At 35.9% G+C, this 17,419-nt stretch overlaps 1 protein-coding gene and 1 long non-coding RNA gene across 6 annotated transcripts in view; one reads left to right on the forward strand and one right to left on the reverse strand.

The window, feature by feature from the left end:
- The window catches only part of FZD3 (frizzled class receptor 3), a 79,408-nt gene that overhangs the window by 44,073 nt on the left and 17,916 nt on the right, over window positions 1-17,419 (forward strand). Inside the window, exon 1 of one of the 5 annotated variants that reach the window (XM_054717611.1) lies at window positions 10,673-10,710. The exons of the other annotated variants lie outside the window; for them this stretch is intronic. The gene's annotated coding sequence lies outside the window, so the exon portion shown is untranslated. Of the gene's footprint in view, window positions 1-10,672; window positions 10,711-17,419 lie in introns of those variants that run through there. 5 annotated transcript variants of the gene reach the window in all.
- The window catches only part of LOC114234832 (uncharacterized), a 69,698-nt gene that overhangs the window by 20,901 nt on the left and 31,378 nt on the right, over window positions 1-17,419 (reverse strand). The window contains exon 3 of the long non-coding RNA XR_003621022.2: window positions 3,217-3,363. This is a non-coding gene — a long non-coding RNA (uncharacterized LOC114234832). The remainder of the gene's footprint in view (window positions 1-3,216; window positions 3,364-17,419) is intronic.

Below are 17,419 nucleotides of genomic sequence, written 5' to 3' on the forward strand. Positions count from 1 at the left end.
TAAAAGAACATTAAAGAAATTTATAGAAAACTATTAATACCATTATGTACAGGTTGTAAAATGCTGTGAAATGGCACTGTTGGATAAATACATTAAAACATACAAGTTACTATTATTCTGACCTCTGTTTAACAGAAAAGCCTAAGTTATAAGTTGAATTTTAAATCTTAGTTGCAAATGTATCTGGGGTGTACAAATGGTTTACACATTTTAGAAAAAATATTTTCAATGTACTTGCCATGATCTGCAGCAGGGCACAGAAAAGTTTGTCAAAGGTCATATAGTAAATATTTTAGGCTTTGCCTGCATATGGTTTTTGCTGTAGCTATTCAACTCTGCTGATATAATACAGAAGTAATCATAAACAATATGTAAACAAATGGAATTGTTCCAATAAAGTTTGATTTTACAAAAACAATTGCATCAGATTTGGTCTACATGCTGTAGTTTGTCAATCCTGATCTACAGCAGGCATTATTCTATATAATCTTTGAAAATTTAATAGTTGATGGCCTGTCTGTGCCATTTTTTTCTGTCCCATATGAATTGTCAGTTTCATTCTTACTACTATTTTTGAGGATCATTGTTTTACACTATTTGCATAATGGTATTAAAAATATTCAGTACAGTCTAGTACTATTATATTGCTACAATAAAAAATAAAAATAAATTCTAGTACATCACTATAATAAAAATTTGCCAATAAATCTTTTTTCCAATTGTTTTGTAGTCATTACTGCACAAATTAAAGGAAATAATTTCAGTAGTTTATGGGAATAGTAAAATAGAAGCAAAATAATGTAATAATCATAGAGGCTTCTAGTTATTAAGTATTTACTATGTACCATGTTCTGTACTCAGCAAATTTATATACATTATCTCCCTTAATTTTCACTATAGCCTAGTAAGTTAAATTGTACTCAATTTTTCAAATGTAGAAATGGAGTCTCTTAATTATACAACTTATTCAAATTCAAACATTAAGTGAGAGCTGGGATATGAATTATCTTTCTGATTCCAAAGCTTACATTCTTACCACCACTTTACACCTCTTACCCAAAAAACATAGGAGGAGTATTTGGGAGATGCAACCTAGTCCTGGCTGTATCCCTAACTAGCTTTGTCTTTAGACTAGTCACTCTAAAGTTTATTTATCTCTAAAATTAGGGGGTTGAACTGAATAATCTCTAAGGTTCTTCTCAGGTCTAATATCAAATGAATCTAGAAACTTTTCTCAAACAGATTTTTTTCTTTCTTTATAAAATTAATCTATTAATGCAACAGCCATTTATTATATATCTACCATTATGGAATATTGACAATTGCTGAGAAAGCAGGAGTGAATAAGATACAGCTCCTATCCTACAGGAGTTTATAGTCTAGTAGAAGAAAATAAATATGGAAGTTTATTTATTCTGTGACTAAAGCACAATTATTTTATGGGGTTTTACCTCTGTTTCTTTAAAAAATATGGAGAAACCTAGTAAAAACACCTTAAAGAATATGATATTGGTTATACTACAGCTAAAACTACAAAGTTATTTAGTAAGTATACAAAGATTAATTTTGGAGAGTACATTTATTTTTCCAGCACTTCTAATTAATATTCTTTTTTAAAATATGTTTTTATTGATTTGAGAGCAAGAGGAAGGGATAGAGAGGTGGAAACATCGATCAGCTGCCTCCTGCTTGCCCCCCACTCTGGGGATCAAGCTTGCAGCCTGGGCATGTGCTCTGACTGGGAATTGAACTGGGGACCTTTTGGTTCCTGGGTTGTCGTTCAACCACTGAGCCACACCACACAGGCCCAAAGAATATTCTTCATTGCCAACTTAAAGTATGTCTTTTTAAATTGGGTAGAAAAAAAATTTGCTGAAGTCCTAAGGTTTAAAAGTGACCAGACTAAAAAATAATAATAATAAAATAAATAAATAATAAAAAGTGACCAGACAATTACTTTAACAATTTCTTAAATGTTGTATCATCTTTATCCTCAAATAAAATATAGCACATTAATCCCTAAGGGTAACTATGGAAAAATAAAAATAAGTGAGGTCTTAAATTTGCCACAAATAAAGCATGTATAGCATTGCATGCAAATACATGTTCCTATGTGAACATTATAGTATATTTTGCATATCTGATGGAAAGAGAATGGTAGCTAAAATTGTGAAGTCCAAATCCTTGACTAGCTGCATACAGTGCTATTTATTTCAAAGGTGTGTGTCTGTGTATCTGTCTGTCTAGAGGAGTTCCTCTTGCCCCTTTTAGCAAGAGAAAGGCCAGATTGTCTGCTTTATAAATTTTTGTCCTAGGTCTACTTCTGGTCTTGGCCCTATCTGAGCCTTAATTGCACCATAATCGGAGATAGTGAGTGATGATCTGAAAATTACTTTTCTCCCCTAAGGCTTAAAACTGAGCCTTCATAAGGCAGCCTTTTCCATGCTTCTTTTCTTCCAGGCCTCTTCCTAATTCTACTAGCCCTTCCAATGCAAGGGACACATTAGCAAGGGAAAAAAGAGGAAGAGGATTATTAGAGTTTTCACCCAATCCTTTTCCTACTACAAAATGTCCATCTATTGGACAATGGCTTATTTATCATTTCTGAGGACTCTAATTTGTTCTTGGCCCAATTGAAATACCTTTCTACCAGAGGTAGAACCAGGAGGTGAGACTTAAGTGCCTTGAGATATTAGAGAGTGCAATAACATACCAGTTATGCTCAAAATAACTGACTTTAAGATTAGCTGGCTTACTAGGTTAGAAGTTAACTTCCTAGGACTAATAAAAAAATAAACTGATGGCCAGTTCATGTTGGATGCTTGGGCTAGAGGCTATTTTCTGGAATAGCTGCATAGTTCCCTTCTATACCAGTAGTTATTATAATGGTGTTTATTATGTAGGAGAGACAGTATTTAAAGACATAATGGCCACAAATTTTCCAAAACTGCTAGACACTTGAATCTGCAGATCAAGGAGGCATTATATACACCTAGCAGGATAAATAAACAGAAATGTACACTTCGATGAAACTGTATAATGCCAAGGACAAAAGTCTTGAAATCAGTCTCAAAGAGAGGACAGATCATTATAAAAGACCAACAGTTACAATGACAGCAGAGTCTTCAACAACAACTATGAAAACCAGAAGACAGTATGATAGTATCTTTAAAATACTGAGGAAAAAAACCACACTCTTCAACCAGAAATCTATACCGTGTGAAACTTGTGGTAGACATGGTGATGCACTGCCAGAACTCCAACAAAGAAAGACTTGCTGCTCAGCTGCTGAGGTGTATCCAGCAGACATCTTTCAGCCACAGAGAGCTTCCTTGTCTGAGGTCATGTCCTTCCTGGGGCTGCCTGCAATGAGAGATTATTAGGTGATGTAAGAAGGTTAGCCTTCAGTGCCTGGGCTCTCCGGTGACTCTCAGGGTGTGCAACCCTCCCACTGACCCACCGTTGTAGCCACAGGCCCTGTGTGACCCAGCACCTGGACCCTTCGGTGAGAGCAAAAATGGGGAGGCAACCCTCAAAGAAGGAGGTATCGCCAGAAAAGGAACTAAATGAAATGGCGGCGTGCAATATGTCAGAAAAAATAATTCAGAGGAAGGGTCATAGAGTTCATAAACCGAATGGCTGAGAAAATCAACTTATGTAAGAATCAAGCGGAAATCAAGAATGATATAGCTACAATAAAAAACACAATGGGAGGTTGAACAGTAGACTAGAAGAAGCGGAGGGCCGAATTAGTGAGTTGAAGACAGGGCAGAAAAACACACCCAATCTGAACAGCAATTGGAGAAAAAAATTAGAAAGCAAGAGGAGAGCCTAAGGGATCATTGGGACAACATGAAACAAAGTAACATGTATAATAAGGGTGCCAGAAGGACAAGAAGAGGACCAAGGATTATAAAATCTATTTGAAGAAATAATGACAGAAAACTTACTGATTTGGGGAAGAAAAAGTCACATAGGCACAGAGTCCCAAACAAGATGAACCCAAAAAGACCCAGACCAAGGCACGTCGTAATTACAATGGCAAACATAAATGACTAAGAGAGAATCTTAAAGACTGCAAGAGAGAGAGAGAGTTACCTACTAAGGATCTCCCATTAGAAATAATAAATGATTTCTCAACAGAAACACATCAGGCCAGAAGGGAATGGAATGAAGTATACAAAGTGATGCAAAGCAAGGGACTGAATCCAAGTATACTCTATCCAGCAAGGCTATCATTCAAAATTGAAGGAGAAATCAGGAGCTTTGCAAACAAACAAAAAACTAAGGGGATTTATCACTACCAAGCCAGCAATGCAAGAAATGCTAGAGAAGCTATTGTAAAAAGAAATAGAAAGGTAAGAAGGAACACAGGCATAAAGAATAAAAATGGCTACAAACAAAAGTACCTATCAATAACCTAAAACGTAAATGGACTAAATGTTCCAATCAAAAGACATAGAGTGGCTGAATGGATTTTAAAAAATGACCCATTTTTATGCTGTCTACAAGAGACCCACCTCAGAACAAGGGACTCAAACAGTCTGTAAGTGAAGGGATGGAAAAATATTTTTCAGAAAAATGGAAATGAAAAAAAAAAAAAAACTGGGGTAGCAATACTTATATCTTACAAAATAGACCTCAAAGTGAAGGCCATAACAAGAGAGAAGAAAGGCCACTTAATACTAAAAGGATAGATACAAGAGAATATAACTCTGGTAAACATATATGCATCCAATGCAGGAGCGACCAAATACATAAAAAAAACTTGTGGAAGAAATCAAGGGAGAAATTGACAGCAATACAATTATAGTAGGGGACTTTAATACCCCATTGACATCACTGGATAAATCCTCTAGACAAAAAATCAGCAAAGAAACAGCAATCCTAAACAACTCACTAGATCAGATGGACTTAATTGACATCTTCAGAACATTTCAAAGCTACAGAATATACATTCTCAAGTGCACATGGACACTTTAAAAGATAGACCACATATTGGGACATAGGCAAAGTCTCTTCAAATTCAAGAATATTGAAATCATATTAAGATTCTTCTCAGATCACAATGGCATAATAGAAATAAACTACAATAAAAATCAAAAAAATTCAAACACTTGGAGGCTAAATAGCTGTTATTAAACAATGATTGGGTTGCCAAAGAGATCAAAGAATAAATTAAAAAAACATCCTGGAAACAAATGACAATGAAAACACAACAATCCAAAATCTATGGGACACAGTGAAAGCAGCCCTGAGAGGGAAGTTCATTACAGGCCTATCTCAAAAAAACACACAAAAAAACTAGTAATAAATTATCTGACTCTACAACTTAAAGAATTAGAAAGAGAGCAACAAGAAAAGCCCAGTGTGAGCAAAAGGAAGGAAATAATAAAGATCAGAGTGGAAATAAATGACATAGAGACCCAAAAAACAATACAAAAGATCAATAAAACCAAGAGCTGGTTCTTTGAAAGGATAAATAAGATTGAGGAACCTCTAGCCAGGCTCACCAAGAAGCAGAGAGAGAGGACACAAATAAACAAAATCAGAAATGAAAGAGGAGAAATAACAACAGACCCCACCGAAATACAAAGGATTGCTAAAAAATACTATGAACAACTATTCCAACAAACTGGTCAACCTAGAAGAAATGGACATATTCCTAGAAAAATACGACCTTCCAAAACTCAATCAGGAAGAATAAAAAAAATATGAATAGACCAATAACTATGGAGGAAATTGAAGCAGTAATAAAAAAAAAAGTCAGCAAACAAAAGCCCTGGGCCAAGCGGCCTCATGGGGGAGTTTTATCAAAATTCAAAGAACAAAAACCTATCCTCCTCAGACTAGTCCAAAAAATTCAAGAGGAAGGAACATGTCCAAGTTCTTTGTATGAAGCCAGCATTACCCTAATCCCAAAACCAGATAAAGACACTACAAAGAAAGAGAATTACAGGCCAGTATCTCTGATGAATATAGATGCTAAAATCCTCAACAAAATTCTAGCAAATTGGATCTAGCATTACATTAGAAAGATCATACACCAAGACCAAGTGGGATTTATTCCAGGGATGCAGAAATGGTACAATATCCATAAACCAATGAACGTGATATATCACATAAACAAATTGAGAGGTAAAAACCACATAATCATATTAATTGATGCAGAAAAAACATTTGACAAAATCCAACACCCTTTCTTGATAAAAACCCTCAGCAAAGTGGGAATAGAGGGATCATACATCAACATAATGAAAGTCTTATATGACAAACCTACTGAATGGGCAAACACTAAAACCATTTCCCCTAAGAACAGGAACAAGACAGGGATGCCCACTCTCACCACTTCTGTTCAACATAGTACTGGAAGTGCTAGCCATATCACTCAGACAAGAAGAAGAAATGGCATCCAAATTGGAAAAGTAGTAAAACTATCATTATTCACAGATGACATGATATTGTACATAGGAAACCCTAAAGACTCCATAAAAAAAAAAAAAAACTAGATTTAATAAATGAATTCGGCCATGAAGCAGAATACAAAATTAACACCCAGAAATTTATGGCTTTTTTATACACCAACTAGAGGCCAGGTGCACGGATTCATGCACTGGTGAGGTCCCTTGGCCTGGCCTGCGCCCTCTTGCAATCTCTGACCCCTCGGGGGATATCAGACTGCTGGTCCTGCCTGCTGCTCCCACTCATCCCAATCCTGCTGCACCTGGCTCCCGTTGGTCAGCTGACTGACCACCAGGGGGCAGCTCCTGCATGAAGCGTCTGCCCCTTGGTAGTCAATGTGCATCATAGTGACCAGTCGACCAATTGTTCGGTGATTCTGTTGCTTAGGCTTTTATATAGATAGATAATGAACTCTCAGAAAGAGAAACATAAAAAATGCAATCCCATTTACCATTGCACAAAAAAAAAAAAATAAGATACCTAGGAATAAACTAAGGAGGTAAAAGACCTATACTTGGAAAACTATAGGACATTGAAAAAAGAAATAGAGGAAGACCTAAACAAATGGAAGAATATACCATGTTCGTGGATTAGTAGAATCAACATCATTAAAATGTCCATACTACCTAAAGCAATCTATAGATTTAATGCAATTTCACAGACCTGGAACAAACTCTCCAAAAATTCATATAGAATAAAAAAATACCCTTAGTAGCCATAGCAATCTTGAGAAAGAAGAACAAAGTTGGAGGAATCACAATAACAGATATCAAGCTATATTACAAAGCCACTGTTCTCAAAACTGCCTAGTACTGGCACAAGAACAGACATATAGACCAATGGAACAGAACAGAGAATCCAGAAATTGACCCAAGCCATTATACTCAATTAATATTTGACAAAGGAGGCAAGAGCATACAATGGAGTCAAGACAGTCTCTTCAATAAATGGTGCTGGGAAAATTGGACAGATACATGCAAAAAAATGAAACTAGACCACCAACTTACACTTATACACAAAAATAAACTCAAAATGCTTAAAGGACTTAAATGTAAGATGGGAAACCATAAAAATCTTTTAAGAATCCCTAGGCATCAAAATATCAGACATATAAGGTAGTAATATCTTCACTGATACAGCTCCTAGGGCAATGAAACTAAGGAGAAAATGGGACTACATCAGAAAAAAAAGCTTCTGCACAGCAAAAGAAGTCATTAACAAAGCAAGAAAGCCCACTGCATGGGAGAACATATCTGCCAATGTTATATCCGATAAGGGCCTAATCTCCAAAATTTATAGGGAACTCATACATCTTAACAAAAGGAAGATAAACAATCCAATCAAAAATGGGCAAAGGACGTAAATAGACACTTTTCGAAAGTGGACATACAGAAGGCCAAGAGACATATAAAAACGTGCTCAAAGTCACTGATCATCTGAGAGATGCAAATCAAAACAACAATGAGATACCATCTCATACCTCTCAGAATGGCTATAATCAACAAATGAGCAAACCAGTCATTGGTAATGTTAATTAGAATCTAAATTGCTTAACATTCCTCATGCCATTCTTTTTTTTTTTTAATGGTTTTTCTAGTTTGTCTTTATAAAATATATTTTTATTGATTTCAGAGAGGAAGGGAGTGGGAGAAATGGTAATATCAATTATGAGAATCATTCACCAGCTGCCTCCCACCTGCCCCCTACTGGGGATAGGGCCTGCAACCTGGGCATGTGCTCTGACTGGGAGTTGAACCATGACCTCCTGGTTCATAAGTCAATGCTCAACTACTAAGTCACCCTGGGGAGCCTCATTGCCATTCTTGAATTTAAAAAAGAATTCAATGGTAAGATATGTACACATATAATACCTTAATAAAAAAAAAAAGAAAAAAAGAATTATTGTAAGAAGGTAATCTCTATGTGTTTGGAAAAGAAAATGAGATTATTTGCAAATGTGGAGTTCTTATTTTATGATTTCCTCTAACAATAAAGAAAAGTGTGGGAATTGAAATCCCTGTTTACTATACTTCTTTTTACAGGGTTGCAAATAAATTAGTGGACCAATGATGAAAGACGATAAACTTAGCAAAAGGAAAATAGACAGATATAGAACTAGGAATGAATTATATCTAGTTAAAGAAGCAAATTACTTTTTTGCTTTATTTCCAAAACTGTTGCCTCCCTGAGAGGAACAAACTATATTGTAATTATAGGAGCCTTCACTTTCTTTTTGTCCTTTCTTTTTAAAAGATTATAAATATTTCTGACATATAGATATGAATAAAGAATGATGCTGTACATTGAACATCAATAGATGTACCATCCATTTAATAAAGAAAACACACAAAACACCAGTTCCTCCTTTGTGATCTAATTTGCCTTCTAAACTATCATCCCGGATTTGTTGTTTTTGTATGTTTATATATTTATTCATATATTTTCCTAAATAATATATGTTAGTTTAAGTATTTTAAAACTTTATAGTGTCAAAGTTATATATATATTTTTGCAGCTTGCTTTTGTCATTTATTATGTTTGTGAGATTTGTCTGTGGTAATATGTGTAAAGTTTATTTGCTTTCTCTGCTGTTCAGTATTGTATGGATATATCACATTTGTTTGTTTTACTCTCAATGGATATTTAGATTATACCTTTTTTTTCCTCTCTTAGAAATAATGCTGCTATGAATACTTTTGTGTGTCAACATGAGTTTCTCTATAATATATGCGTAAAAACGGAAAGGAAATGTTGGGTCATAACATGTGAATCTTCAACTTTACTAGATGTTGCCAAATTGCAAGTTGTTTAACCAATTTAGAACCCCATATGAACGAACAGAGAGTTCTCATTGTTCTACATCCTCATCATCAGTTGGTGTCATCAGATTTTTTAATTTTTGCCAATTGTATTCGCAGTCCTCATTGCTATATAAATTTGTATTTTCCTGATTACTGGTGAGATTGAACTTCTTATGTTTATTAGCTATTTCAATTTCTGTAAATTGCTTATTTACAGACACATATTCTGGATTATAATTCTTTGTTTTATGCATTATAGATATTTAGCTTGGCTTTTCACTTTTTAAATCATGCCCTTTAATCCGCAGAAGTTTAAAATTTTAATATATATTATTTACCCATCTTTTTCTTATTTTTATAAATTATATGTTATTTAAGAAATATGTACCCCAGGGTCATAAAAAAATACTCTTTTGCAGTTTTAAAGTTTTGCTTTTCAGGTGTGGGTTTTTAATCTATATAATTTATTATGTCTGGTGTGAGGATGAGATACTATTTTTAAAATATGTAGCTATATAGTTAGCATTATTTAAAGACTAGACTTTCCTTTTTCCAGTGAACTATAATGCTGCCTCATATATCAAGTTTCCATATGTGAACTTATTTTGCTGTTCTTTTCTATGGTCTGTTTTCTGTCTTTGCTTAATCTCCTATCATTGTCTTATAATTATAATAGCATTATAGTAGGTCAAGTAGGACTTTTCAAAAGAGAATAAAAGTAAAGGCAAATAAAGCATTGTAGTGAAATAAGTGCACAAAATATGGAATCAGAAGACCTCCATTCTAGAACTACTGTTACTTACCAACATGACAGACCTCCATTCTAGAACTACTGTCACAGACTGATCAATTATTTTTATGTGACTTTGATGACCACAGGCTCAGTATAAGCTAACATTTTGTAATGAATCTATCTTTTAAAATGAAAGTAAACCTAATGCAATATGTGTCTCCATTAGTAAAGTATAGATTCTACTTGATAGGGAAAGAAGCCAAGAACTCTGCCAACCTGATTCAAAGCCAAAGTCTCAGAAACAAGAATTAAATGTAGGCCACCACAATAACCATAAATATGCCCTTGGTGGGTTTCTTTTTTCACAATGCTTTTTCTCTTTTAGCATGAATAATTTTTCTATTTAATTAAAAAGAATTTTCAAACCCCAGGGTCTTTGATGAATTCTGGATCTAAATTGGAAGAGTAAAACATGAGAAATATTTTCCATATTGTGGTTGAATAAAGTCATATTGCAAAATTCTGTTGAATAAAATTAGTGATGTTAGTGGAGATCAGTTGTTTAGAAGATGGTGAATGTAGGCTGTTCACAGCTAGCCCGACCATTGTAGGGAACGACAGTAAGACGTAGGGCTTACAGTGAGTACTGGTAGTCTCCCTTCTCTGCCTGGGTTCCCTACAGTTCCCAGTAAATAGATCAGAGAACTATATCAGGTGAGATTTTTCCATTGTTACTGTGATATATTTTAACATTAATAGGAATATAGTGTTTGTAAAGGATAATTATAAGAGTTTTAAAGTTTCTCACTTGTCCATTTTAATTATACAAAGACCTAAGATATTTAGTGTGTGTGTGGGGGGGGTTCCTCAAAAAATATAGGCTTTTAGTTCATTATAAGGTTATTGTAAAATAAAAACTGAACATCGTATTCCTTTATTTAAATATTTTCCTTTAGTGAGCTTTGCCTTTATACCTAGTATATATCCTGTTTTAAATCAGAACTGACTGAATTTGTTTGCGGGGGTGGGGGGGTTCTTATATAATTTATAAATAGATAATTCATTCTCCTTCCTCTTTTTTTCCTTCATTTATAAGGGAAACCTTTTCTTATAGCAAGGTTGACTGTTTTTCCCCAGTGGCTTAGTCCTCTGCTCCAGTACTCTTTGCCTAAATGGCATGTTCACAAAACAGGTGTTGCGTGAGTTGCTTTCTCACTGTATCTCTACCACGGGCAGGTGCTGACTTGGTTACCCTGGAATTTTGGCTTTGACCAGAACTTTATAATACAAACTGTTCCATCCCTCTGTTTTCTAATTCTTTTTACACTCTTGCCAAATAGAAGGCTTTGATTGTTGGTATTATTGCTGATCTTGTTTTAAGCACTCCTCTTTAATTCAAGCACTTCTGTTATATAGGCAGTATTTCTAATTTATGAAAGAAAATGCAATGCAGTTTAAAACACTATAGAAGCAACAAGATATGGTTTCTCACCTAGGCTCTCTTCCCCCCCCCCCCCCCCGGATAATCTTTTATTCCCATGTTTTAGACTAAATAGCACAGCTTTGTTTCTGAGTTCCAGACATTATTTATTTACATGGTATTTTAATTTGGAAGTCTACAAGGCATTTCCAACTTAAAATCTAAAATAGAACTTCATTTTTCTCCTTAAACCTTCTTCCTACATCCTGTCTCCCGTTCTTCCCCATTATGTAAACACCATCATTCACAAGTTGGCTCAGATCCAAATTTGGAGCCATCCATGAGTCTTCTTTCTCACATGTCTCATTACACATAATTCATCAACTTCTCACCATCTCTATTTCTACCTTAGTTCAAGCTGTGGCCTTCCAGTTCATCTGCTTGCTTTTCTATTTGTGTTCCTTTACAATTTATTTTTAACACAGTAGCCAGGGTGATCTTAAAAAAAAAAATGAGATCATGTTGCTTCTTCAAACAAAACCCTCTAACAGATCCCTACTACCTTTAGAATAAAAAAACATAATTTTTACTATTGCCTGCAGGGTCATATATAGGGATGAGCAAAAGTAGGTTTACAGTTGCATTATGACATTCCTTTGAGTAAATAAAGCTGTAATAATCATAACTGCATGTTTTTTTCATATGAATAACTATAAACCTACTTTTGCCCACCTCTGTAAAATTTGGCCCCTGTCTACTTTGGCTTATTTTCAACAATTCTCCTCCTTTTGTACTCAGCTCTAGCCATCCTTGTCTCCTTATTATTCTTCTTCAGAGATAACAATGGTTGTTTCTGTTCCTTCCACTTGAAGTACTCTTACCACGGAATATACTCCAAATTTCTGCTTAAATGTCATGTCTTTGGAGAGGCCTTTTTTAACTACTTTGACCTGAAATACATGCCCCATACACCATACCACATACTAAACGCTATGCCCTAGCCTGCTTTAGTTCTGAGTTTATTACTACCTGAAATTACAAGATTTCTTTATTTCCTTGTTTATTGACAGCATTCCATACTGATTCCTTTCCTTACCCCTCCCTAGAATGTAAGCACAAATGGGCAGGGAATTTTTTGACTTATTTACTGGTATAGCTCTTATATCAGGACATATAGGCACTATTTAAGTGACTGAATTAATTAGCTATGTGACCTTGAGCAAACTGTTTTCCCCAGACTGATTCCACATATGTAAATAAGGGGGTTAGATTGTGTAATATCTCTGAAGAAGAGTATTTTAGACTGTAGATGATTAGTCAACTGACCGCAGCCCCAAGGTCACTAAATTCAAGCCCCCTGTTTTATATGTGATTTGACTAAGGTAACATTGTTTATTTTTAGGCCAATGCTCTTTTCACATCACACAATACCTCTAATTCTTTGCTCAACTCTAGTTAAATCACCCACTATACTTCTTTGATTATAGTTTTACTAGTTTTAATTTTTAGGTTCTTGGCCTCTTGTCTTCATTAAGCTACATTATCTAAGTTTATGTAAGCTATGTCTTTATATTTACAAATAATTTTCTTCAGTCATTGTGTTAACACTATTTATTGAGTACTAGAAGCCCATTGCACGAAGTTTCATGCAATAGACCTTCCTTCACCTGGCTGCTGGCACCAGTTTTCCGCCAGCACCAGTTTTCCTCTGGCCACCGCCGATCGGAGCGCCTCCCGCTAGCGCTCTGATCAGCGGGTGGCCAGAGGAAAACTGGTGCTGGCGGAAAACTGGTGCCGGCAGCCACGCAATCGGCCACCCCGAGTTCCACCACTGGCGCCTTCTGCTGGCCCCATGGCTCCTCCCGCAGCGCCGGCCATTGGGGCCGGCGAGAGGAACAGAGGCGGGGCCTCGTGAGTCCCCGCCCCCGGCTCCTCCCGCCAGCCCAATCAGCCACCCCGAGTCCCGCCCCCAGCCTCCCACCGGCCCAATCGTGGGCATAGCGGAGTGATGGTTATTTGCATACTTCCCTTTTATTAGGTAGGATAAGCAGACATGATTTGAAGCATGCTTCTCAATGGTCACATTCTTCCCCTTATCTCCATCCACTTTTATAGGAACTTACTGTGGATTTTTGTTGTGTGTTGTTGTTTTTTTGTGAGCCAAAAATAATGTGTACAATCATGGTTAACGTGTACTTTAACTGGTAAGATGGATTTTAAAATCATGGAAAATAGAAGAACTTTTGGAACAAAATTTGATATAATAAAAACTCATCTCTAATTCCCCTAGAAAATGTTTCAAGATTATTAGGGTCATAGGCTATTAGGATATACCTTAGAATTTAAATATTCTAACGCAGTGGTTCACAACCTTTTTTTGGCCATGCCCCACCTAAGCATCTCTAAAATCTTGATGCCCCTCCACCCCCATGACATAGAATTCTTATTATTCAAAAAGTGGACTCCTATTCACATGGAGGAAGCCTAAAAGGCCATTAACTTGGTCTAAACAAGCTTCCAAAGAACATGGCATCCATGAAAGAGAAAAATAAAAGAACAGTTGAAGTACTGAGGAAGAAATCACTAAGAAATTATAAAGTTTAAAAACATAATAGAGAACTGAAATGCATAAATATGTCACAATATATATTTATATACTGTATATGCGGCCCCTAGAACCATAAGAAATGCAAAAAATTCACTGTGTTAGTAACTCATTCTTGAATCGCCCCCTTTAAAAATCAAATTGCCCCCCTATGGGGCGTGTGCCCCACGTTGGGAACCACTGTTCTAACCCCTTAATTTTCAGATGGGGAAATTTAAGTATATAGCAGCATAGCAAACAGTGGGATAAACAAAGATAAACAGTTCCATATTTCAGGACTTCTCAGAGCCTTTCATTTATGAATGTGCATGTGAATCTCCAAGGAAGGATTATAATATTAAAATTTTATTTTACAACAATATCTTATTATGGATTATCTTTTAATAGTATCTTTTGGGACAGTAGCTCCATGCACCACATGTTTGAGTATTTGTTAGGTGTCAGGCACAGTTCTAAGTACTTTATATGTTTCAACCCATTAGATATGCTGCATATATTTTTTTGCATTTTTCGTTTTTATGTTTTTTACTGACTTTAGAGAGAGGGAGAGGGAAAGAATCATCCATTTCTGTCTGCTAGAGGCAGGAGGATGCACATGGAGGGGGAGAGAGAAACATCTATCGGTTGCCTCCACACTCCTCCCTCCCCCCCCACCCCCAGTTGGGATCAAACCCATGATCTTTTGGCTTACGGGACAACGCAATAACCAATTGAGCCACACCGCCCAGGGCTATTTGTTCTTTCTTAACTTAATGTGAAAATCTGCCTTAAGAACTAATGTGCCATAACAGAGATTGTAAGGTAGTCACAAGATTGTGTGTGTGTGTGTGTGTGTGTGTGTGTGTGTGTGTGTGTGTGTGTGTGTGTAAATGCAGAATATAAGTCCTGGGCATTGATTCATTTATAATTTATCATAATGTTCTTTTACCTAGTTGATCATTTATTTAGCTTGCTTTAGATACTTATGATATTCACTGTATACTATATATTAAATAGCAATATAATTGTTTTAGTTTTTAAAAAATATCTTTGTAATTATTTTAGAGAGGAAGGGAGAGGGAGAGACAGAAAGATCAATGATGTGAATTATTGATCGGCTGCTGCCTGCAGGGAGGATCAAGCTGGCAACCCGGGCATGTGCCCTGACCTGGAATTGAACCGTGACCTCTTGGTTCCTGGGTCAACACTCAACCATTGAGTCACACACCCACTCAGTATAATTTTTGTTAACTTATTGGAGCAATTCATTTGTAGAACATTTATTGGTACCTGCTATAATCCATTTACATTGTATCACATATCACACAAACTTTTGTCATTCCATTAATACAGTAAAAGTTTTCCTGGTTAAATGTTTTGTAAATGTTGATTATCCTATATAATAAAAGGGAAATATGCAAATCAACCGAATAGTGGCACAACCACCGGGGGAGCGGGGGAGCGCTGCTCAGCCAGAAGCCAGCTCACGGCTGGCGAGCGCAGCATTCATTGGTGGCAGGAGCCTCTCTCACCTCCTCGGCAGCACTAAGGATGTCCAACTAATGGCTTAGGCCCACTTCCCCTAAGCCATCAGTCGGACTTCACCCGAGGGCTCGCAGACTGCAAGAGGGCGCAGGCCGCGCTGAGGGACCCCCCTACCCCCCAGTGCACGAGGCCTCTAGTATACATATAATTTTCTCTACTTTAAAATATTCCTAAATGTCAGGAAAATGTTACTGTAAAGCATGCTCAGAAGAAAAACATACCTCCCATCACACTATTTACATTTTTCTGTATATTTTTGTAGTATTTTGGTAGCTACTCTGGAAACATGCACCCTCCTGCCTCTAGCCAATGAATCACGTTTCTTGGTCTTATGTAGTACCTTTCCTTGAATTGGTCTGGCTCAATGACTTTTTAAAAATATATATATTTTTTATTCATTTGAGAGAGGAAGGGAGAGGGGAGAGATAGAAACATCAATGATGAGAGAGCATCACCAATTAGCTGCCGCCTGCACGCCCCCTACTGGGATAGAGCCCACAACCTGGGCATGTGCCCCTGACTGGAATCTAACCCAGGACCCTTTAGTCTGCAGGCGGATGCTCTATCCACTGAGCCAAACCAGCTAGGGCTGGCTCAATGACTTTTGATTAGTACAGTGAGCAGAAGTGATTCTTCTAAGGCTGTCTTAAGACTGAGGCTAAGTCTTAAGAAGTTTTGCAGCTTTTGCCAAATTTTCTTAGAATGCTTGCTCTGGGAGAAGCCAGCCTCTAGTATGAAGTCATACTGCTCTGAAACCACAAGATGTGTGCAATCCCACGCTACATGGACAGGCTGCATGAAAGGAGGGTGGGAAGGAGAGAACAATGCTTATGCATATATAAGCAAGTATATTCCTTTCCCCCCTCTTTTTTACTCAAATGGTAGTTACTATACATACTTCTCCCCCTTTTTTTGTCATTTAATAATTTATCTTGTAAATCAGTATCTAAAGAGAAAAGACTTCCTCAGTATTTTTTATGATACTGATTGGATAAACCACATTGTTTCTGATATTTTACTATTATTGCAAACAATCTGTGTACATACATCATTTCACCTATATATATGAATATATAACTATAGCATAAATCCTTAAAAATAGTTGCTTGATCAAAGGGTATGACTTTTATTAAGATATAATTGACATAAAATAATTTCACAAATGGCAAAATTTTGATAAATATTGCCAAATTATCTTTTATAAAGGTTGCATGAATTTGTATTTTCATCTGCAATATGCAAGAGTCTATTTCTCCACACATTTGCTAATACAGTGTGCTATCAGACTTTTGGATCTTACCTATCTGATAGGCTAAAAAATAAAATTATTATGTAATTATAATTTTTTAAAGACTGAGTGAAGTTGAGCTCATATTTGTATTTAAATTTCTATAAACTATCCATATACTTTAACCTATTGTTCTGTAGATGGTGGATTTTTTCTTATTTGTAGTTCTTTATTAAAATTAGCCCTTTATCTGTCATAATGTTTGCAACAACTTTATGCCTGCTTTTTTATTGTCTTTTGGTTGTTATGGAAATTATGGCCATATGAAATGTTGGTATTTTATTTTTGTATCTTCACTTTTATGATAGATTTATTTATCTCTACTTTTATGGCTTTTAGATTTTGTGTCATAGCTAGACAATTATTCTCTACCCTGAGAGAAGCTTTCATCTTGAACTTCATGGCTTCTTTTTGTTTGTGGGTGTGTGTTTTTTTTACATTTGAATTTTTTATCTGGTAGGAATTCATCTTAGTGTGAAATATGGTATGTGATCAATAGGTTTATATTTTTTCCCAGGTTTTTACTGTTTTGGTAATATGAATTGAAAGAAGAAATATTAATCCCACCTGAGGAGAAACCTAACAA

This window comes from Eptesicus fuscus, chromosome 6 (genome assembly GCF_027574615.1).
Source record: "Eptesicus fuscus isolate TK198812 chromosome 6, DD_ASM_mEF_20220401, whole genome shotgun sequence".
Lineage (NCBI taxonomy): Eukaryota > Metazoa > Chordata > Mammalia > Chiroptera > Vespertilionidae > Eptesicus > Eptesicus fuscus.